Below are 23,435 nucleotides of genomic sequence, written 5' to 3'. Positions count from 1 at the left end.
CATGAATGTACTGGGTGAATTTTAGTTTCTTTACAGGAAACTCCTGGATAGAAGTTAAGTGAGGAGAGCGTGATAGACTACGGCCTTCTTGGGTCTGGGATGTCAGTGGAAAGAAGTGAAAAGTGTTTGGTGGTAATATCACCAAGTGCACCAGTGAAAAGAACAGACAGCAGAGTCACTTCTAGAAATGGTAGCACAGCTTCCCAGAGAAGCAAGAGAGATAATTGTCAATGGACCATTTCTGTAGCACCTTGACCTGGAAGACTATAAAGAAGAACTCCTATATAGGTCTCCTATGGAGAGGCGATGTGTCTAAGTCTAGCAAGCCAAGCGAGATGGCAGGACAGTGATTCCAGTGCCAGGGGGCTATAAATTTTCACCTGTGGTACCAGGGTGCCAGTCTGGAAGCCTGTGAGTACAGGGTGAGAAATACTGCATTCCCATGGCACTCAGGAAGCTTGCACCCATCATGTTTAACTGGTGCCTTTTGTGTGATCTCTTACATATTTCAACTTTGACAGAATAAATGATCTAGTAAAGAGATTAAATCAAATGTCTATGTCTGTATTTCCACTAAGGACTAATCTAGACTAAACCCATTATAATTAAGAATAAAATTTTAATCCTAAATGAATGGAACTTCAGCCTGAGTAAGGATGTACTCCAAACTACACTGCCATGCACTTTTACAGATTAAAAGTGAAAGATGCTGTGAAATAAGAGTGTTTTTTGGCAAGAAAGGAAATTAAGCTATGTTGAAAATATCTAAAGCAATACATTTTATCCTAGTAACAAACCTTAATTACTCTATCACATTACCAGAAGGGATTTCATTAATCTCTCTGAAACAAATCATATCAGTCATCCAGAAAAAGTTTTAATGATCAATCTACGATGGAAGTGAACCAAGCCATAACTTCTCAGGATTCCTTGTAATGACTCACAGAATATGAGCTGCTAGTAACACGTGAGCTGTGAGCTTGACATACAGGCTGCTACTTTGAAAGCATCTCAAATTCAGTAGACATTGATCAAGTGCACTTTTAAACAGCCGTTTGAAGCTTCCTGATGAAGAAGCAAAAAATCAATTGCCAACATGAAAAGTCAAGAGAGGGCCAAATGCAAAAAAACACAAGAAAAACTTTTATTACAAAATCTTTAAAACTCAGTACTGTTGTTCACTACAAACTTAAGGCTTGATATAGCCAGTATATGCACATTTGTTTAACTTTACCAGCAAGAACTTGCAATCAGTTAAGCAGATTCCCTGTGGCAAGCTGTGAGTGAGCTTTGCTCAGTGGGGCACTGACTTGAGTCTCTCTCCTTTAGTATCAATTTTCATGAAGTGTGTAAGACCTTAATAGTTTTGGGACCTTTAATCCTCAGTCAAATTTGGTTAAAATTGGCTGCCAGTTCAGAAATTATTAGAGGACTGTTAGACAAGCACATGAATGGATAGAGGAACAAAAGAGCATTAGAATCAAGTAATTTTTTTCCTTACAGAGATTGAAATAAAAGGGGCATATTGAAAGTAGGCTGTGAATCAAGGAAAAAGTTCATACTGGTGTTCCTCTGATTATCAAGAGTCTTCCAAAGATAATGGTAGAAATGTCATCCTCTGAAACCTTTCAAACTTCATTTGTCAAAATTTTTGTGAATAAATAATAAATTACCCTGTACAAAAAGCTTTCTTTACAATGAATAATTAATTATTTTCAGCAGAATTGATAAACTATACACAAAAATGGTTCTTTGTCATACCTTTCTTCAGGTGAGCAAATAGATATGCATATGTAACATACAGAAATTTATAAAAGTATGAAACTGTTTTTAGATTTAAATCTTCACTAAGTCTTCTTATGATATAAGAAAATCACTAAATCAGAAAGGAAACCCATAAGGCATTAAAAATGACACTATGTATGCTAGTCCAAAAATCTGTCCCAGCTGGGCTATATACTAAACCATCATTTCAGAGGAGTACAATGAAAATAATTGGATTTATTTGGTACTTGTGTCTGAATGACTCATCCACAAATTCAGGCTGGGTGTCTGCTCTGTGCCCTTTGTCATCAGTCGTTCTAAGGAAATACAATCTGAACTATCTCCTCAAAGCACACGGATAACTTTATTGAAAAACATGCATCCTGGCAGTTAGTAACAATCTCTTAACTAGTACAGCTATCTTCCTGTGTTTGTTGTATGTACATTTACAAACTAAACCTCAGGCAGTTTACTTAGTCTCTCTGTCAGTATTTAACAAACTATTTTCCTTATGAAAAACCCAGTTCAAATGAGATTCTCCTTGGCATTCATATTGTTAAACATAATCTTTGCAGAAATACCTCACTTAAGAATAGGAGTTGTATTTTATTTCACAGACCTAACTTCAGCAGTCTTCAACTGATCTGAGCCCCACAGCACTCACGGACATATGGTGATGAGATTTGGTAATGTAAATGCAACATTCATTATAGGGTCACTGGCTGGAAGGTGGTGTTAAGATTCTGGGATCAAAAAAGCCAAAGTATGATCATGTAGTTTATTGCAAAAAGACTCAGAAACATGCACTGGTATGCACACCCACAGAGCCATACATACTGCTTACATTCAGCAAATATTACCTCTCTTTAAAAAGAAAGGCAAAATAAGCTCTTGAATGTCATATTCACGCACCAGTTCTGATTTTCACAATTTTATTTTTATATTGAGCTTTTTATTGACATCAAGAGCAAAAAGAGAAAGCAGGCAATAATACAGCAGAATAAAGGAAATCCCAGCCGACAGCTCACTGGTAAACAAGTAAGAACATCTGCACTTTCAGCAAATTGCTAGATTGCACTGCAAGGTTGTGGTTTCTATATGCTCACCTTAGTAGTAGCTACATGTAGGACAAGTAGTAGCCTTCCTTAAATTAATGGAGTAGCTAAAAGATCAAATTTAAAAGTCTAAAGTTGCTCTTAAATTCTTATCCAAAGTTAGCAGATAAAAAAGTTTGTCTTTTGAAATGTGAACATCCTATTGAGGTCCTACAGAAAATGAATGGGCACTACACATTTTCAGCATCTTTAAAAAGAATTGGAAATTTAAGCCACGCACAGATCCACAAGGCAAAAGTTTAATCCTGGTCAAGTTAGTTGTAACCTCCAGCCTTCAAACCTTCCCATTGATGGGAACATGGTCAAGGTTTCACCAGCAGGTTAAAAGAGGCTTCATGAGTTATTGGAGCCATATGTTTCTGTCAAGCTTTAAAATCAAACCAACTTTTTGGAATTCAGAGCTTGCTCTGAATTCCAAAAAGTTGGTTTGATTTTACAACTTGACAGAAAGCTGTGTGCAAACACAGAAACTGTCACAGAGAAGGTGACAGAAAGGCTCCACCCCAATACAGGCACACTTTTCCCAGGTCTGCCTGCATAGGCCAGGCACCAGGACCAACATGTTTTTGTACAGACAGCAAGTGATTTCCTTCTCTCCTGGCAGCCCCTCATAAGAGCTATCAACTGATCAATGGATGACAGAAGGAATCCTGCTCACAAACTGTGCCAGACTTCTGACAACAATGTTTAACTACCCACTTAAAGAAAAGGTTAGGGAATATGGGGACTTGGTTAGAGTACGTGTTAATGAATCTTCCCATCCATACTGCCTACAGGTCCACTAAAAATATTTCTTTTTTTCAGTGCAGATGATGAAAATTCACCAAAGTCTGCAATTTTACTATGCACATATGGCATGCTGCATTATGGGACTTGCAGTCCAAGACCCCAGAGAACTGCTCGGTTTTGCAACTCTTCCTTTAGGAACAACTCACAGCAGCATCACAACTTTTCCTCTTTCCAATTACAGTCCTGCACTGACATGAGGAACATTCAATAATCAAGACCCGCAGTACCAAGCCACAGAGGACACACGGATGATAGCAGAAAAACTAGAATGATTATTGATGCTTCCTTTGAACAATACAATTTAAATGAAATCTAGATGAAAACAATGGGGAAGATGAGATTATTTTACTTGCAAGCAGTATTAAAAGCTGCCATTTCAGCCACATGTTCCACATCTTTAGTAATGATTAAAACTATTTTTACATGCATTCTCTGCACATCAGTGAATTAAATTACTCAGCCTACTAATTATTTGGTTACCATTCTGTAACTTGAATAATTCTAAAACTAAGGACCTAAGAACTTCCTCCAGTTTAAAGGCAAAATTCAGATTGGCATGCAGGAAGACCTGACAGACTAGTCAATGGGGGCAGCTAATCAGTCACTTGGCTTTTTGTCCTACTGAAAAAATTCCCAAAGCTACAGCTAAAGTTGGTTTACATGAACACACCTGCAGTGAATTTTTTCTCCTCCTTGCTCAATGATATTATCAAAAAAGGCATGTCTAAAAATCTCTCTCTTTTTGAGAGAAGTTACACTCACGGTGTCAAATTCAGGGTGCTGTGACAGATTAAACAGGGTTTCAGAGATGGCCACTACTTCCCAAGCTTAGGTCCTGAGGTTTCATTGGAATTCAGTCATTTTGTGTTTTGTTGCTAAGACCCACCATGATGATTGTGCCAACAACCTTATTAATCACCAAGGTGATTAGAACATTTAAAACTCAGAAGGAATGGATGAAACCTGATCCAACTGCTCTTCCATACTTCCATAAGTTGTATCTACATTGTACTTGAAGTACACAAGAGAAGTTTTGCAATTTGCCCTAAGCTCAAAGTCACATTCCTATGATCATGGAGGAGAGGGCAGGTTCAGATTTGGCTTTGGAGAAGATTAGCCTATTCCAGGATATATACTGACCTGAAAAGAAGAAATATGGCATCTCTGAACATGCGTGCCAAGTAAGGACAAAGAGCTTTACAATCAGAGGACAAATAAATCTGAAAGATGCTTTTTTTCTACTATTATGCTTCAGGATGGTTCTGTGCTAAACAGCTGGAACTCTCTAGAAGACAAGATTCTCATAGCCCTGATGCTCCTATAGTCTACATCTACTGTATTATGTCTGAGCTCTGAAAGGCTTTCTGCAATACTGGCAAGTGCTTCCTGTACAAAATATTTCTGTTGCTCTACAAGGAGAACAGTGAATTTCTAAATCAACATTTTGGATTGTTATAATTGATCTGTATTTGTCACATTTCTATTTAGTCTGCATTTCTATTTATTATGTTTGCTTTCAGTGGCAAAATCAAATCTAAGGAACATTAAAGGAAAAGTTGATCAATCAATCAAATGATGAAAAAGTATGGTCACAGAATTACACTTCTAGCATGATCAGGGCCAAAAGGTATTTCCTGCATTAATTTCATTTTGCACTCCCTTCTCTCAACTTAAGAGACAATTCCTTTTTTTTACATGACTTGAGATACATCAGGATAATTTTAATCCTTAATTAACATATCCTGAAGTTAGCTGTTCTTTGTTTGCAACAAAGATCTGCAGGAACAGGACTTTCCTTTGTATAATTTTCTTTGTCAATGAAAACTGTTACACTGGATTTAGATGTACATTAAACCCATGGATTTAAATGTACATTAATCTGTCTCGTTCACACTTGTTCAGTGAGTAGTTCCATTACAATTAATGAGGTAGATAATATCTTGATCCAGATCTTACAACTCTCTTTTAATTTCAGCATAGCTAATATAAATAGGATGACATATGAGCTATCAGCAATGAAACCAAAATACAAATACACTGAATTGTATTTTAAGCTGCTCTGATGATTAAAACCTGGAAAAGTGAATTTTTAGTGAACTGAGAAGTCTTGTTGTTTATAAGGCAGCCGGTTGAATCATCCCTTATTTTCAAGCCTGCATGAAACTGCCTAAACCATTCTGTTTGTAAGCTTTAGAAGTATACTGACTTATGGAGGGACAGAATAGCCAGCAGCACACATGAAAATATGAAGACACTTTGTAAGACATCCTATTGGTGTTTTCTAGTCCGTCAACTAAAGTGTATTATACACTCTGGAACCCCACTATCTGCAAAGTGTTCTGCTTTGGGGGGTTTCACGTGAGTTTCTGTTCTCAAGCAGGCAGCCAGTCTACTGGCTTTTCTCTGAAAATCAGACATTGTTTCCATTTTCGTCAACATTTAAGTAAATCAGCTTGAACATTTCCATTAAGGGATATCATTAAATATTGTACCTATATAAACAGTCCAATGTTTCAAAATCTATACCCTTTTATCCTTAGGCAGGACAAAGCAACACATAGCTGAAAAGAAATTTTCATTTGCAGAACAGCAATAGCTAGAGCCAGACAGTTTTTGTCCAAGCTCAGAGTTTACAGCTATTGAGTGCATTGTTATTTTATTTGTAGTAACAGCTGTGATTTCTACACACATTTTGCCAATCGGAGGACAAGCATTTTCTTCTGAGTAACTAATCATGCCTCAAGGGCCTGCGTTAGCAGCACAGACATCCTTTTAAGGGAATAGAAAACACCACCTTTACTATAGCTTTGACCTAAACCCAAAAGAGCAAGGCCCTTGGGGTCATGATTTCAAGCAGCACTGCCCATACCTTTCCTCTCAGTCATGTATTAGATCATTACTTCACCACTATGGGAAAAGAAATATGAACAAGTTCACTTCTACTTTTATATTTCTTGTGAGTTCAGCAGTTCCTAAAGTCTGATACATAGAAAGGTCTTGTTGCAGACTGATTACAGGCTGGTTGCCAGAAAGATCAAGTAAGGTATTTTAAGCTTCATCAACCATATGGATGTGCCTTGTCTTTTTAGAGGGTGTATTTTTCCCTGAGTATTTTCAACATTTTAAAGTTCTACTATTTAGATTTTTTAATAATTTCAGAAAAATTTAGGATGACTGAGACTCAGCACAGAAGTCCACAAAACTGACAGTAATTTTCCAAGAGTGCTAAGTTCTTGGATGTTAAATTCCTTTACCTTGTGTGGCTATATATTCAAAGAATGGGTAAGGGAACCTAGTGGGTCATCTGGTACAACCTCCCACCTCAAGCAGTGTCATCTAAGAGCACATAGCACAGGATTATGTCCAGATGGTTCTTGAGGGAGACTCCACAATCTCTCTGTTGGAGAGAGGACAAATCTCTTTCAGTATGTGGTCATCTGCACAGTAAAGAAGTTCTTCCTCATGTTCAGGTAGAACTTCCTGTGCATCAGTTTCTGCCCATTGCCTCTTATCCTACTGCTTGGCTCCACTGAGAAGAGTCTGGATCTATGCCTGGACATCCTCCCTTCCAATACTTGTAGACATTTATGATGTCCCCTCTCAGTCACCTCTTCTCAAGGCTGAATAGGCCCCCGTATTTAAGCCTTTCCTCATAAAAGCTCCAGATTCTTAATCATCTTTGTAGCCCTCAGCTGGACCAGCTCCAGGACCTCCATGTCTCTCCTGTAATGAGGAACTCAGAACTGGACACAATACTCAAGATGCAGCCTCACTAGCGCTGAGTAGAGGAGCACATTTTCAACTGTAGATACATTAGATACCAATTAATAATAAGAGTTGAAAATTTGTTGCACTTGATTCGCTGCAATCAAATATTTCTTGAACAGGAAAAGCTGATTTTGTCTTTGCTACTCAGGGTTGAACATCAACAGTTCCTCCTGCTTCTTAACATACACACATATTTTGAAATCATATCTTCAAGTCCTCCCTGTCTACTTGTCTTGGTTTTCTGTTGGGTAAGAGACTCTTGTATTGCTCTACATTTTTGTCACTAGTTACCTGCCCGATGATCTGATACAAGTGTAGCTCTACTTGGCTGCCAGGAAAGCCTGCTGAAAATCAAGTTCTCATTCTCTGGCAGATGAACAAGTAAGTGCAGGGGTTGTCTTCAGTCCCTGGAATTACTGCAGAAGATTTTCCCTTCTGGTATCTCTACCCCACTTTTAAACTGATTTGACCTGCAGGTTACAAAGGGATGAACAGGGGTCCCTGTGGCATGACAGCAGAAGCCCTGCTTCTTTCGTGAGCCAGCTTAAAAACTGACTCACACGTGATCTCAGAAATTACTACATATGATATAAAGGAAGTTGCAGGCAAGAAAAGCTGTCCATATGAGCATTTGCACTAAAGATTTACCAGATCATGCTCATAGGAGGCAAAAGTTTAAACAATCCTATCTTAGTATCTTACCAGTTCTACGATTTTAAATTCTCTAAAAAGCCAGCAAAGCCCACCTCAAAAGGTTCCACTATGGGCTGCCAGTTTAAAGCTCCAGCAAGAAATAATTCTCTTTCAAGTCTCTCCTATATATACCTGAAGGAAAATGTAATGAATTAAACAAGACACTTATCCCTTGTACAGTGCAACTGAAATTGGAAAACTGGAAATTTCTCAAAAAATAGAAAAATGTCCTGAAAACATTCAAATTTTAGGTAGAAAAATGGAAATTTAAAATACTGTAATTAAGCATACAGCATAATTAAAAGCAGCCCTCAAAACAAAGCCCCAAATCCTCTAGAGAAAAATATATATTAAGTGCATGATGACATTCGCCAAATGTATTTCTCCAAAATGTGTGACCTGAGAAAAATGTCAGGAAAAAAACGGAGTTTTACTATTTCACAGCAAATTCAGAGCACACAAACAGCACAGGACCAGTGACACAGTCTGTAAGTTCTTTAGCAATGACATTGTTAATAGCATCTTCAGAGGAGGTGCAGCGTATCCAACTCCATTTCAGTCCCTGAGAAGTCTCCCTATAACTTCCAAGAGAGCTGGGCACTGTTTCATATGAATTATATTTCCCTTGCAGACTGATTTGCATTTTATTGCCCAAGTTAAATAATATCAAATCTCCTAAGAGGCACAATATTTCCTGGAACCTATGTCCTGCCCTGCCTTCATTCCCCAGAAGCGATCCTGAGTAGAGGCATACAACTGTAATAAACTACACTTTGACAAATTTTGCTCACCAATGAAATCTATTAAAGTTAAACAAGTCTGTTTGATCAGAACTAAAGCTTGGAAATATTGCTGTAATCTATCTCCTAAAAGGTCTAGTACAGAAACACCAACACAGTTTTGTAATAACTGCTTATTTATGGCACATCACAAGTTTTTCTTGGAGGAACACAGAGGACAAACATTTTCAAGTTTACTCAAATGTTAGCAAGCCTTAGGGATAGTCTTCACCCGATGAGCAATACATGATGCAACACATGCATGGATGCCACAGGAACGGCCATCCATGTGCAGAGTCTCCCATTCCACCTACTGCTGCATTTGGCATCAGGACAAAACAGGGTGTTGGCAAAGGCAGAAGTTCAGCAGGAAACCATGGCCCCTCTAGAGTGCAGAACAAGCAGCCCCTAGAAACAAGTGCATAGGCACTGGTCATGCACAGCAGCAAATATATGGTGTAGAGCATTCAGCAGATGCAAAACCTCTTCCTGTGCATGAACACAAAAATCTTCCAAACCCTTCTACTCCTTGCTCTGTTTCATTAAGGAAGCTCATCCTTCTCTTAGCAGACAAAACATAAACCTAGAACTCTATTTACATACTATCACAAAGAAGTTTACCCTTAAGATTAATACCTTAATGCAAATGCCCCACCCCCCCCAGTGTAATTACAAAAATAAAACAGTGAGCATCATTTGCTCTCCTATGTAACTGCACATGCATAAAGCATATTCTCCAACATGGGGATTGCTAGGACAATTACACTTTACTGAAAGCATATGCTGTTGCTTTTAGATGGAGATGTGCTCATATAATTTGAAGTGTAATGTAAAAAAATATTATTGCTGTAGTTGTGCTGTTCTTCCTGACCAAATTTGCTTAAGCTGTGACGCATCACTGACAAGATTTCTCTCCGCTCCTCTAGGGATATATATTCAATGTCTTGGGAACACACTGCCATAAGCAATGGTTCTTTTCAATATCCATATACAAGAATATATCCCACAGTTTTCACTATCTGGATTTGTTCCCAGAATAAGTTCAGGAAATTTCTAGGCCATTCTATACAAGTAAGCTTTTCTAAAATACGCTTTGGGAATAAACTTCTAGAAGCAGATGGATCACAAACACTGGAGCCCAGCAGGAAACAGATTATTAGCAAAGTCAGCATTTGCACACTTCTCTTCCTTAAGACTTTTTGTTTAAAACTGATGATTTGTTGGTAAAAACATAACATCATCCATTTTGGTCCATTTCTGAGCAGTGTCTTAGTTATATCTGTGGTATCCAACTATATTTGTCCAACACCTTAATTCTTACCTTCATGATGTTTCCAGAGTTTGTGCTACTGATACAATGCTCTGCCTTATTTGATTACATAAAGAATTAAATTTCACATCACCTTCCTGTCCATGTGAGAACACCAAAATGATTCTTGAATAAAAATGTGCCACATCCTTTTTTTCTGGAAAAAGAAACTGCCTTCAAAGATTCAATGAGTGGGCTATTGGAGAAAATTAAGTGGCAAAACAGAGAAGTCAGTGATGTACCAAAAGACTTATTAATTCCAGTTCCCTTGAGAACTGTACCATGTTTTGCTTGACATTACAAAAGATTGATAGGTGTGAATTGTATTCTACTGAAGGTGAATACCAAAGCATGTTAAAAAGCAGTACCATTTCAATTGGATTTCCCATGTCCTGCCCACTGAATCAAGTTTTTTTCCATTTCGCATATAACATTTATCAAAACTTTTCAGCACTGAAAAAAAAAGATGAAAAATATTAACAGGAAACTGGAGTGGCCAATATTTGGAGAAAAGATCTTTCATTCTTAAATATTTTTAAAAGACTGTGACAAGAAGTTATTTTTAAAAGCATTTCATACATTAAAATAGAATATTTATTTACTTTATTTGACTTAAACTTACGCTATAACTACAGTAAATTCATATTTACATCTGATGTAACTATGGATCAAAATTTACATGGAAATATTTGCTTGAACATAATTACACTTGCAAACATTCTCTCCTACTAATAGTCAAACTTTAATCTCAATCTATTCTGACACAAACTACTGATGTACAGCTAAACAACTTGGCAGGCAGGAAAAGCAATATTTCAACAATTCTTCAAGTTATTGTTGTCTCAGCAAAAAAAAAGCCCATACTTACTTAATGAAAAATATTACCAATCTCTAGGGTGTATAAAACAAATTGGTTTTAATGCAGCAGTTTTGGCTCATATTAAAAGCATGTGGAGATTAATTTCTTTCTTTTTGAAGGTAAAATCAGTTAACTCTGCCAACACTTACAGAAAAAGTTCTAATGTTCTTATGCAGTCCATAAAAACCCCCAGGCCACAAAGTTCTCTTTTGGTGACAATGTAGGTATCATGTGAAACACTAAACACCTAATAATTAAAACTTACAAACTAGATTCTTTTTTGGAAACTTTAAGGCATAAGCAAGAAATTTAATTTCTACATTCAGTTTAAATAAGTCCTTTACATAAATGCTCACTATTTTTAGGATACAATTATCCATTTTGATCTTATATTAGAAGCAAAGTGTCAATAAATACATGCATTTTTATACTGTTTTGTAAATGAATATTGAATAGAATACTGCCACCTTTTGGCTATGATCTGGCCTTAAAAATACAACTTCTTTGTAAAATTTCTAAAAACATTAGATATGTAATGATTGTTCTGAAGAAATCAGTCTGTCAACAGGCGAATGTTATGCTTATCATTAACATATTGTTGATGTAAGAATAAAATTTTTCATACTGAATTCCATAGTGTTATCCTATTATTTCAGGATAATGAGCAAGTACTTTCACAAGGGCTTTTGTCTTTAGCAGAAAAGACGCATCCATAGCTATGACAGCAAGCTAATGGAATTACTACTTTACAATCACAGCAATTCTTCTACTGCTTAGAGTTAAATAATACTTCAGTGCAATTCATGCACTTAACTTCATAAATACTGAATCACAGACTGATGCTCAGAAAATTCTTACTGATAAACTGAGTCTAATCATAAGCATTTAAACATGCTTATACGGTGAAAGGTTAAAGGCATGTAAGTATTTCAGTAACCTCTGAAAGGACTCTGAAGTATCTTACCATGAACAAATGATGCTACTAGAACAGGCAGTGAAGAAGAATTGGGATTTGGGGTTAATCCCTAGCAAGTGTTCCAAGTCATTGCAGAGAGATTCTCCTGACTGTGGGCTAATCAGGTTTCAATTTAATTCATTTATGCTGAATAAATTAAATAAGAGGATTTGATCCATCTTTAGGGAAGAGTTTGCTGATTAAAAAATCAGGAAAAATAAGTACTCCCTTTTTGTTTCAGTGTTTGTTTTATCTATTGGGGTGTCTGGTTATCAAGGTACACAGAAGGACTATCACTTCTCTACAGGCTACTTTAAATCAGATCCTAGAAGTCTACAACATATTTACTATAAATTCAGCTATCTCAACTCTCCAGTTGTGCACTGTCAGACAAAATAACTAGTAACTTGATGAAAAATACAAAATCCCCACTAGACTGCTCTATTTAAAAGGAGAAAGGTTCTTACCCAACTCCCTGTAAAATGCCAGTGCCATAGTGAAATGGAATACAATTTTCATTTTTAAGCATTTTCATACCATTATGCTTTAAAGAACATGTTAAAAAGCAATAACCACAAGTCATTTTGCTACTTTAAAGGCAGCTCTCTTGTATCTTTTTTCCTACTACTGTAAATACTTTGTATGTTAAATCCTATCAGTTAAGTAGAAGGAATTCACTAGACTGGAAGCTTAATTTCTATCAACAAGTATAAACACTTGAAACTATCCTGACAACATTTTGGAATTTCAAGATAGCATTCACATCTAGAAAAGAACAAACAACAAGATTCCTATACTTTTAGCCACTAATGCAGTAGTTTCCCTTTTAAACCAATCCTGTTTAAAATACCTACATTTTTCCATGTATTGGCTATTGGCACAGGGAGTTTTTACACAGATACCAAAACTGTGCAGGTTCAGTTCAAACTTTTTATACAGCAAATTTGTTCTTCAGAATTAAGTAGGTGCATAAACAATTTGCTTCAGACACTTTCTTCCCCATCTATCCTATTCCAAACTTTTTTTACCAAGATAATCTGAGGAGGACAACTAGGAATATTTACAAAATGCCTGGTTTTTGGAAACAAAACCTAAAGCAGCATTTAACTTTGACAAATAGCCCTCACTAACCTTTAAAAATTTGCCTGTAGGGATAAAATGACAAATTACTCTCACAATGGGACTTATTAGACTTTTAGGCTATTGCTCTAACAGGGCCCTTCAGGAAATACTGTTTCAGATTATATCAGCACTTCCATTTTTCAGGGCCTAATAACTCAGTTTGAAAAAAAATAACCAGCCAAAAGAAGCAAAACAAAAACCACACACGCACCTTCCCTTGGGGACGAAACTTAACACATGACGTCATGAATGAACCTTCCTTCAAAATTTAAAACATGTAAGTTTCACAACATTCTGTGCCAGTATGTAGCTCATGATGCTCATGATATTTCAGAAATAAGAATATTGCAAAAAAGATTAGCATAGGCTACTGAAATGTTTTCAGTATTTTAGGAGGGGAAGAATGTCTTAAGGTGATTTAACATAGTGGTGAAAATGCTGTGCTGCTGCAGGCAGTATTGGCTGTTAAACTTATGCTCTGGTCCAAATCCTCTATCTGTTTCAGACCCCTTAAAAACCACTGAAGTCAACAGACAAATCCCACTGCCTTCAACAAGTTTGGATCAAACTCCTTAAGATTATATCATGCCATAGACAACCTGTCTATTGGATATACCAGACATTTAGAAATACCAGTCTTGTTAGGCAAGGAGGGCATAATTATTGAGATCTAAGACATCATAGTCTGTTGACTGAAAGCTGTAATACATATTGTAGAGATCAACATTTGTATTAGAAGAACAACAGTGAAAAAGGAAAGTCAGCTTCCCCTTCACCTTCCTGGCTGAGGCTGCATTCAGAGCAGGGATTCTGAGCAAGCTCACAGAGGCAATCACATTATGGAGTAGCTATTGTTCTCAGATGGAAGAGAAGCCCACGGCCACAGGGTGGTCAGTTGACAGAAGTGCCTAAACCATTTCTTCCACTGCATCTTCCTGAAGCAGCCATGTTTATCACATATCTGCTAAAAAACTTAAGTGGTAGACTCAGTAGAGGAATGTTAATAATAAGCGAGTATCTTTATTTCAGATACTCCTTTAGTAGTAACAATTGCATCTTCCCTTTTTAATCTACTCTTTCATTATAAAAATTTTCAAGGTGTTCTTAAAACTACATTCACTGGGAGTTCAAACTGTCAAGGCCATACAGTATGATTGATAAACAGTGATAATTCAGAAGAGCTGGAAAATGTAAGAAAGCCTGTCTCTCAAACATCTTAACATGGAACTAGCAATAAATTTATAAAGGGTGCCTCAAAAAATAATTTAAAAATAAAATAAAATCCAAACCAAACTTTGCCTGTTCTTTGCTTTCTATATCTTACACCCTTCTGACAGGAACACAAATAGGTGTTCTGCTTTGAAAGCACTGAGTTCACCTCACCTTTTGTAAGGCAGCAATCTCTTTACTATGGCATCTTATTGACTCTTTGAATACGTCCAGGCTGGTCTGCAAGCTTTGCGGTGACTCTCGGACTCAACCTCCTAAATATCCACACCCATAACTAAACCTGGATTTCCTACCAAAAGAAAGAAGTGCACTTATACCTCCTTCTTATATGGAAAAAAAAAAAAAAAGATGGCATGGTACATAGCCAGTACAGGGCTCTTCATGAGCACAGAGAATTTGTTTCCTTTTCTGCCCATGAGCTACTCACCTACCTTTAATACTTTAACTCATGTCTTGTTATATGACTTGTTCCAGCAAATGTTTTAGTTGCTGTTTCTCTTACTCATTTTTATCCCTATTTGGATCTGTTGTGCCATCTCCCACACTGTACCCCACTAAAATTGTCCTTAGCTTATTTCTTTGAGCTGTCTTTGTGTAATTTATTATCTCCATATGATCGTCTAGTAATATTCTTACACAACTTTATCTCATGTATCAATCATCCATTCTGTGTATTGTCCCACAATTATCACAATGAATGTAGGCTACTGCAGCTGTGGAAGAACAATGCCTTCAAAGACAGCTCTCAAACAAAAGGAGAGAAATGAACATCTTCACCACAACCCCCGCCCCCGTGAGAAATTGTGCTTTCCACTGTCTTAGACTCATTACCGACTGGAGGCCCCTACAACAATTAAGTACTCCAAGAGACCAGAGTGAGGTCAGATCTCTTCCTCTTTTCCTGGTCCTGCCACCAAGCTATTGTGCTAGCTCTCAGTAAGTCTTTATCATCTCCCTGCTTCAATTTTCCTCCTCAACAAATGCGCCTAAAATGTTATCCCTCCTGGAGAAGTTAATTTGAGATGAGTACAGGGAACACTGTAAGATTGGAATGTTTTTCTTGTGGTTAGCATGGTGACGCAGTCCACTTCCCATGGACAAAGCCCGAGAACAGGCAGCGTTTCTTTTTGTATTTTCAGGCATCTTTGGTGCATTGCTGTTGCAGGAAAAAAAAATAAATTAAGCAATAGCAAGCAGGTGATGAATGTGTCTATACCAGCGTGAATATCTGAAACTGAACTTTATACCCTCAGGAAGACTGCTAGTTTCCACTGGCAACCAGTACAATCTGGATATAAATTTTGATAACATTGTGACTGAACAGCAGCATATCCCAACTCCTCCAATTAATACAGAGACAGAACCCCCAATTAGGAGGCTGATCATGCATTGTGTTTATACACAGACTACTTGAGAAAATGGGAGATGAGGGGCCTCAAAGAAGGTTTTAAAAAAAAAAAAAAAAGACATGCTTTGGAGGAAAAAAAAAAAAAAAAGAGGCCTGGAAAGAAGGCAGTGAAAATCTCAGCTGGAGTAAAGATCTCAGGGGTCAGGGGGTATGTGTGGAAACAACTGCCAGGGGGTGCTCAGGGACCTTGGTCTGTAATGACTGAGGCCAGTAGCCACAAGCAGTGGCACACAAAGATCCAACATGGCTTTGGCTCCAGCATTCCTGGACCAGCCATGACCTCCCTGCTGGGAAGGGAAGCCAAGACTGGCTTCCCTTTCCAGCCAGGAAATGCTGGGGGTGAGCAAGTCCATGTGAGATAATCTAATAGAATGAAAACACTCATCTTGTTGGTTCTTGAACCAACCCAAGTAACCAGATCCACTATGGCTGTTGGTTGCTCTGCCTTGCCCATGAACATTACAGGGTAGTATTCTGTCATGTATCCTGTTGCACAGTCCCATCCTTTCTGAACAAATCCTGTCTGACACTAATGCACAAGGCTGTGGATGTATTACACTATTGTGAATACAGCTTTTTTGTAGGATTTGCCATGGTGACTGTGACCATTATCACGACCTCATGAAGACAGGTACAGTAAGGTACAATCCTCACCCATCTGTGAAATATACTGCCTGCATTTATACAGCATGCTCAGCTGACATCTCCAGATTGCCCTGTAACCCATTTTATATAGTCCAGAGACTCCCACAGGAAGGCACTTAGCACTGCCTGCAAATATTCACCACCACCCCTCTCCAAGCCACTCACTTCTGTGAAACCACTACAGGAAGGCAGAACACAGCCTGGCAGCCCCCGTCCTGCCCTACAACAGAACTGGAGAATGGACACAGGGCTCTGATCTCTGACATCCCATCCTCCATGCTACCAGGGCCAGCCTAGACTCCAATCAATTGAGAAGGCTGACAGCAGACAACAATTCTGAAATGACAAATTATTCCTTCAGTAAATGCAGCTAAATATGCAGCTGCCAGGAAACATAAAGACTGTCTCTGGTTTTAATTGTAAGCTCTTCCTAAGTTACCTGAAATCAATGTCCAGTCCATATGCTCACAGTATGTCATCTGCCCTGTCCACTTTCCTGAACAACAACCCTCAGGCTCTCTTCTCTTAAAATTCCGCCCTGCTACACGAGAATGCTACCCCATGCAGACGAAATTATGTATTTGGCAACCTAAGCCAGGGTGTAGGCCTGTTTTTTTTAAAAAAAAATGTACATAGAAAAATAATAAGTAGAAGAAATACAGCTCCCTTCTGCCTTTTTCTGACTGAACTCTTTTCTGTGAAGTGATTGGCCAGGTCCACCACCTGATTACAGAGCTATGGATTTTGAACCTAAAAAAGACAGAACATGTATGAAGCATTATACATCTCTCCTTCCCTGTTCCTCCTTGTTTCTCCCCCTAAGCTCTTTATACAGTTTACTTGAGCACTAATTTACTGTGGGATTGGTCTATCTATTTGTGTTCCAGTTAGCAGGGCTTCTAAGAAGGTTGTGTCATGCTTATGTTAAGAGATGTGGACTTCTGGGTCAGAGCTGACCAGATCCTAATGAACCTAGAGGGCAAGCAGAGCATACTGTGGTTGAATTTGGGTATTACTTTTGCTTAGGTACCTTAGAATCCTGTACTTAGGAGTCAAATTTAGGGTTGTGAATGTTACACATTTGCAGCCCTTATTAGAGCAACATAGTATACATAAAGTGTCATAATTACTGAAAGAAACATGACCAACAATACAGTACGAAAATAAAAACAAATGGACTGGCAAATAAAGCAGTAATAAAAAGTTTACAATATAATAAAAGACGAAAACATAATGGAAATTTATTCCACAGAAACTGGTAAACTTCTGCAGGTCCTGCCTCACGTACATGAATGTGACAAAAAATTATTTTACCCTCCCTTACTCAGAAAAAGCTCAGAGAATATCTTACATTTCAAGAAATGTACCCACTTGCTACATAAAGCTTAAAGTTTACAACCCTTTTACCAAAGTCCTCATTAAAAAAAAATCCTCTCAATTTTCTATGAATTAAAAAGGTTTTAAAAAGATTTTAAAATATTGAAACTTGGAGGTAAATATCTTAAGGTAAGATAGTTTCAAGCTTCATTTCCTGAACATTGAAAAGAGAAGCAAGTATTTAAATCCAAAGACAGAAACTGTATCTGAAACAGAGGTCATTAAACTCATGCCTATAACCAGATTTATATCAACTTCAGATGGTTTTCAAATTATAGTTTCAAAAAGTCTATTGATATATGTATCACCTTCAACTCAGATTTTCCTGTACAATTATTCTATAACTGCTTAATATTTTATAATTGAACCTAAACTGATCCAACAGTCAAGGATAGAAAAAGAATATACAGTAAGCCCTGCTTACTGTTCACTGGCATGTAGAGTCCTTTTCAGATGTGAAGCTACCAGGATCCAAGGGAATGGCCTGAAGTTGCATCAAGAGAGGTTTAGCCTGGATGTTGGGGAAAGGTTTTTCACCCGGAGGGTGGCTGGGCACTGGAACAGGCTCCCCTGGGAAGTGGTCACAGCACCAGCCTGACAGAATTCAAGCAGCATTTGGACAATGCTCTTGGGCATATGGTGTGACTCTTGGGTATGGTCCTGTGTAGGGCCAGGAGTTGGACTTGATCCTTGAGGGTCCCCTCCAACTCAGCTTTTTCTGTGATTCTGTGAAAGTAATATTCACTTCAAGTTGTTGCACATTCATTATATTGAAGCTTTTTCATAATAGCCTATTATTTTTCCCAGATATCCCGGGGATACAACATTTAAAGATATTTCCCACTGGGAAATTTCACTTTCCCCCCTCCTTTTATTTGCCTTTTCTTGTTTTTTGTTTAATAAATCAAAAGAGGGAACTATTTCCAGTTACTTAATGCATGACTTATTGTACCTCTTAATGCATAAAGCTATTTTGAAAAATAACTTTAGAGCATGCTTATTTTGAAAAGCCTCATTTTTTTCTCTGATCTCCAGCTCAAGTATACTTGAACTGCAATGGTTTTTCTTCAAATCTCTCTCCTGTGAACAACTTGGGATTGGAAAGCAAAACTGGTTTATTTCATGCTCTTCCATCATCACCAATAATAAAGATCTGAGATTAAATTATGCCCTTCCTTGTTGATTCCAATACTCTGGGATAAAAAGCTTTACTCACAATTTCCTTTGCCCTGTTTTGTATATTTAAAGTACACTATGTCATACTTACAGAGCCAAATTCATTTATTCCTTAGCAATCCAGTGAAGCTCACTGAGGTATTCTGTAATTCCCAGGCATAGTTCTGCCTTACAACAAGCATTTAAAGTCTCTCTTGAAAGCACAGAATTAGACAAGCTGGCAATACTTGAGATGCATGTGTTATTTTCATGTAAAATTATACTTCCTTCTATCTTTTCTTGTTACCATGCTGAACATAATGAAAATTGTACCACAGGGTGGAAAGGAAGGGACTATTCCTTTGTAAAAGGTTCCCCTCTCCATTCCTTTCATATTACTATATTCTCTAAAAAAATCAAGGTAATAGACCAAGAGCAAGCCCATTTTATACAGGTTTTTAACAATTATCATTTTAACCCTATCATGTGTCAGTATATTATACCTGATGTAACCTTTAAGAGGGTATTAGTCAGCAGAGACATCTGCATTTGTAGGAGATTCACCTCTTAAAACTTTTATTCCAAGAGGCATCTTGAAAGTATAAGCCATGAGAAAGGGAATATTTTTCCTTACAAGTGGAGTATGAACATAAATCCCCTTTCCTTATGAAATAACTATCTTTTCACTTTGTCTTGCTCTTCCCAATCCCGTTTGTGGAGGGAAAGGGAAAGTATTTTATTTACCTGTTTTACAAAAACCTAAGTGTCGTTGGAACCTTGACAGAGAATATAATAGAACTGATTGACTGACTTCACTGGATTCAAATTATCAATGAACCTTGTAACACAATAGCTTCATAAATTGTTTGGATGTTTTATAAGAGAAATAATTCAAAAAAGACAGAAAACATCACACTGAAAGTTGAGGATAGAGGCTAACACAGTCTAGAGCCCATTGGTAAAGTACTATCAGGTAAGCTTTTCTGCCCTTGGCTTTTTAATATATTCACAGTTTCAGGTGAGGGAAACCTGCTTATCCTAGTTCCAGTAGAGAAATGGAACTAGGATATGCAGAATGACTTCACTAAGTTAATTATAATTACATTAGACAAGTTCTTCAATATTCTTAAACAAAAAAAAAAATGTATCAAATAATTATAAAGTTGTAAAGAATCACAGAATGAATCAGCTTTGAAATTACCTTCAAGATCACTGAGTCCAACCTATGACTGAACACCACCGTGTCAACTAAGCCATGGCACTGAGTGTCAAATCCAGTCTTTTCTTAAACACTTCCACCAGGGATCGCCCTTTCTGTGAAGAAATTCTTCAGATACTATAATTCAATTCTTCAAATATTACAATATTCAACCTAAACCTTCCCAGGCACAACTTTAGACTGTGTCCTCTTGTCCTGTCCTTTGTTACCTGGGAGAAGAGCCCAAACCACACTTGGCTCCACCCTCCTTTCAGGGAGCTGTAAAGAGTGATTAGATCTCCCACAGCACTTGTATTCCAGGCCCTTCCTCACCTCCCAGCCCCTCTCTGGCCCCACTCCAGCCCCTCAGTGTCCTTCCTGAACTGAGGGGCCCAGAACTGGACACAGCACCAAGGTGTGGCCTCAGCAGTGCTGAGCACAGGACAGTCCCAGCCCTGGTCCTGCTGGCCACACCATTGCTGACACAGGCCAGGTGTCACTGGCCTTCCTGGCCACTGGGCACACCTGGCTCATGGTCAGCTGCTGTTGACCAGCACCCCCAGTCCTTTTCCATTGGACCACAGCCCACAACTTGCATTTTGGACTCTTATGTTTCCTCATTTTTTTTCCCAGATAATTTAAATAGCACCTCAACATAATCATGGTTTTTATGATGATTCAGCTGAATTATGAGATACCCTTTTTGTAAATTTGAATGCTATCCAGAAACAGCTGACAGCACTGAATTCCTCTAGATGATACATTCTTGATTTTAGAAATATTTCTGTTTTAAGCAGTGTAAAAATATTTATGGAATGCAGGATTTAAAAATTGTTTTCAGATACAAAGTCAAAAGAAAAAAGATAGAAATATAATTTCTCAATTGCAAATAAATTTTAAAAAAGCACAAGACAAGTTGCATAAGGTTTGAATCATAACAAAGGATGTGGAAGAAGTTAATAGATTCAATTTCCCTTTGATAATGTGAGACAGAAAAATACTTTACTGTGATTTCCTAGTGATTATTTACTTCTAACAATTCAAAGAATGTTGGATTCCACTGTCATGTTAACAATAAGAAAAATGACAACCAATTATGTAAACAGAATCCTTCAGATAAAATTTCTTCACTATTTAGGAATTATGAAATCAAAAGACTTAGCCCAAGCAAGATACATTCCTGTTGATTTATTTAGAATAATCTTCTAGATAATTCTAGCCAAAGGCTTTTATTTCATTAACCAAACTAGCAATCTTATGTACACTGGTGCTAAGAATCTTAAGTACAGAATTTCCAGAAGGGAAGAACTTGACTTGATTAGAGGATTTCGGCCTCAAGCCTGTTCTATGTCAAAAGTGAAATTTGGCCTAGAGGTACTATGCTTTGTATAATTCCTCAGTCAGGTGTCTGTGCAAGAGTTCAAAATAAACTCACATTTCCTGTTTTTCAGTTAAGACTGGCTAAGACTGTTTTACCATGAAAGCTTAAATGTATTTTAGAAAAAAATTACCAAGAGGGTAAATATCTCACTAGATGATACAGTCAAAGCAGTTAAACACCCTCCTCTTAAAACAGTCATCCTCAGCACAGTGCATGTTTCACTGAGGGAATTTAAATCAGTTTTCCTGATATTTTGCCTTGGCACAGTATTGTTTTAAGTCTTACGGTCTTTCTCTAAAAGGCTCTCCCCAGCTATTCTTGACACCTTTTCACTCATTACTGTACCTGTTTCTTGCAGACAGTAATCCATCAGCTAAAACCAAGCACTGTATGGGGCCTTGGATGCTGAGGGCCTTCCACTGCAGCTCTGTAATCTGACTGTCAGGAGGAGAAACCAGTGGCAAGTTTGAACAGGCCTTGGTGAAACCCACACTGTTATTATGGGAAAAACAATACAGGAGGATAGTTTTCACCATTAGAGATTATCTATGCCATCAGTGATATGTAGGTATCAAAGTAAACAGTATCTACAACTACTATGAAAAATACTAGGCTGTCTTGCAGATAAAAAGGAATTTTTTCTCATAGCTGATGTTCTGGGAAGAGTATTACTAATACAAAATTACACTTATCACAGATTTCTATGAAAGTGTTAACAGTTCAGTGTCATGTGAAGACTTAATTCATGCTGCATACTTTTTTTTCCCTTACAGGGCATCATTAAGATGCAGTGAAGTCTTACCTCTAAAAACCAGCCTGTCACATCCTTAATTCTACAGCCTTTACATCTTCCTGTTAAGGTGGGGTGAACATCACTAGCTGCCTGAATAATGGCTTAATAAGTGTTATGACCTTGTTATTTCTCACCTCCCATTTACATTTAAAACAAACCATCCAGGTCTAAAACTAACCTGTACTACAACTATACTAACTTGCTACTCCACATGAACAGCTACCGTAGACATAGTCTGTAGTTATGTGAATCACAAAACAAATTATTATACCTCTGCTCATGAAAGGAAAAGTTTCCTCATGACAAAGATTTTAGTCATGCTTTATGAGAAGAGATGAGGCTTACTGAACTCAACTGTGTGTCCTGACAAAAATCACTAGAAAATTTATGAACAGGAAAAGAATTTTTATCTTTCTGGTGAGTTAACACGGTGAATCACAGAAGCATTCAGGTCAGAAAAGATCTCTAAGATCTAGTCCACCATTAAACCATGTCCCTAAGTGCCACATCCAGACATTTTCTAAATTCCTGCAGGGATGGGGACTCAAGCACTTCCCTGGGCAGCCAGCACCAATGTTTCTTTACCATGGCTACAAGTAATATTCAGGTTATCAGCAGTATTACTGATTCTTCCATTTCTGTGGCAAAACAGCAATGCATTTCTGCACTTGCCTGGATTTCCCTGTGTAAGCCATTGTCCAGCAGCTCCCCAGCCTTCTTCCATCTCATCTGGCACAGCCTCCCCACGGAGAGCTTGGAAACATGGCCAACATGGACCAACCCTTAACAAACTTCTCAGTGGGTGCCACGGACAGCTTAGGCCCCTTTCAGATTCTCATTACCACATTAGATCGAGATCATGTCAAGCTCACACACGACGCACAAAGTGTGGGGCTGGTCTCACAGCTCCCAGCTGCTTTCTGGAGATTCCACCCCTCCAGAAATCCCGCTCTGCCCCACGTGCCCGACCGGCGCCCTCACGCCACGCAAGGCGCGAACAGAACCGTGCCGCAGCCCCGCACCGCGCACTCGGAGCGGCCCCGGAGCCGCACTCGGAGCGGCCCCGGAGCGGCGCGGGAGTGGGAAGGGAAGGGG

The 23,435-nt window shown here is 38.1% G+C and overlaps 1 long non-coding RNA gene across 6 annotated transcripts; it reads right to left on the bottom strand.

Moving 5' to 3' along the window:
* Positions 1–1,120: 1,120 nt before the first annotated feature.
* LOC135283669 (uncharacterized) lies at positions 1,121–23,384 on the bottom strand. Of its 6 annotated transcripts, none has more exons than XR_010349347.1 (4): positions 23,009–23,384; positions 21,893–21,981; positions 20,170–20,396; positions 1,121–18,539 (listed from the first exon to the last, which is right to left on the bottom strand). It is a non-coding gene; the product is annotated as an uncharacterized LOC135283669 (long non-coding RNA). The 6 variants fall into 6 exon arrangements; XR_010349346.1 differs by having other exon boundaries at positions 20,170–20,282; XR_010349339.1 differs by having other exon boundaries at positions 21,893–23,384.
* Between the last annotated feature and the right edge of the window lie 51 nt (positions 23,385–23,435).

The sequence above is a fragment of the Passer domesticus genome, chromosome 1 (genome assembly GCF_036417665.1).
Source record: "Passer domesticus isolate bPasDom1 chromosome 1, bPasDom1.hap1, whole genome shotgun sequence".
NCBI classification, from domain to species: Eukaryota; Metazoa; Chordata; class Aves; order Passeriformes; family Passeridae; genus Passer; species Passer domesticus.
The sequence above is the reverse complement of the archived record's forward strand: the minus strand, read 5'-3'. Positions and strand labels throughout refer to the sequence as shown.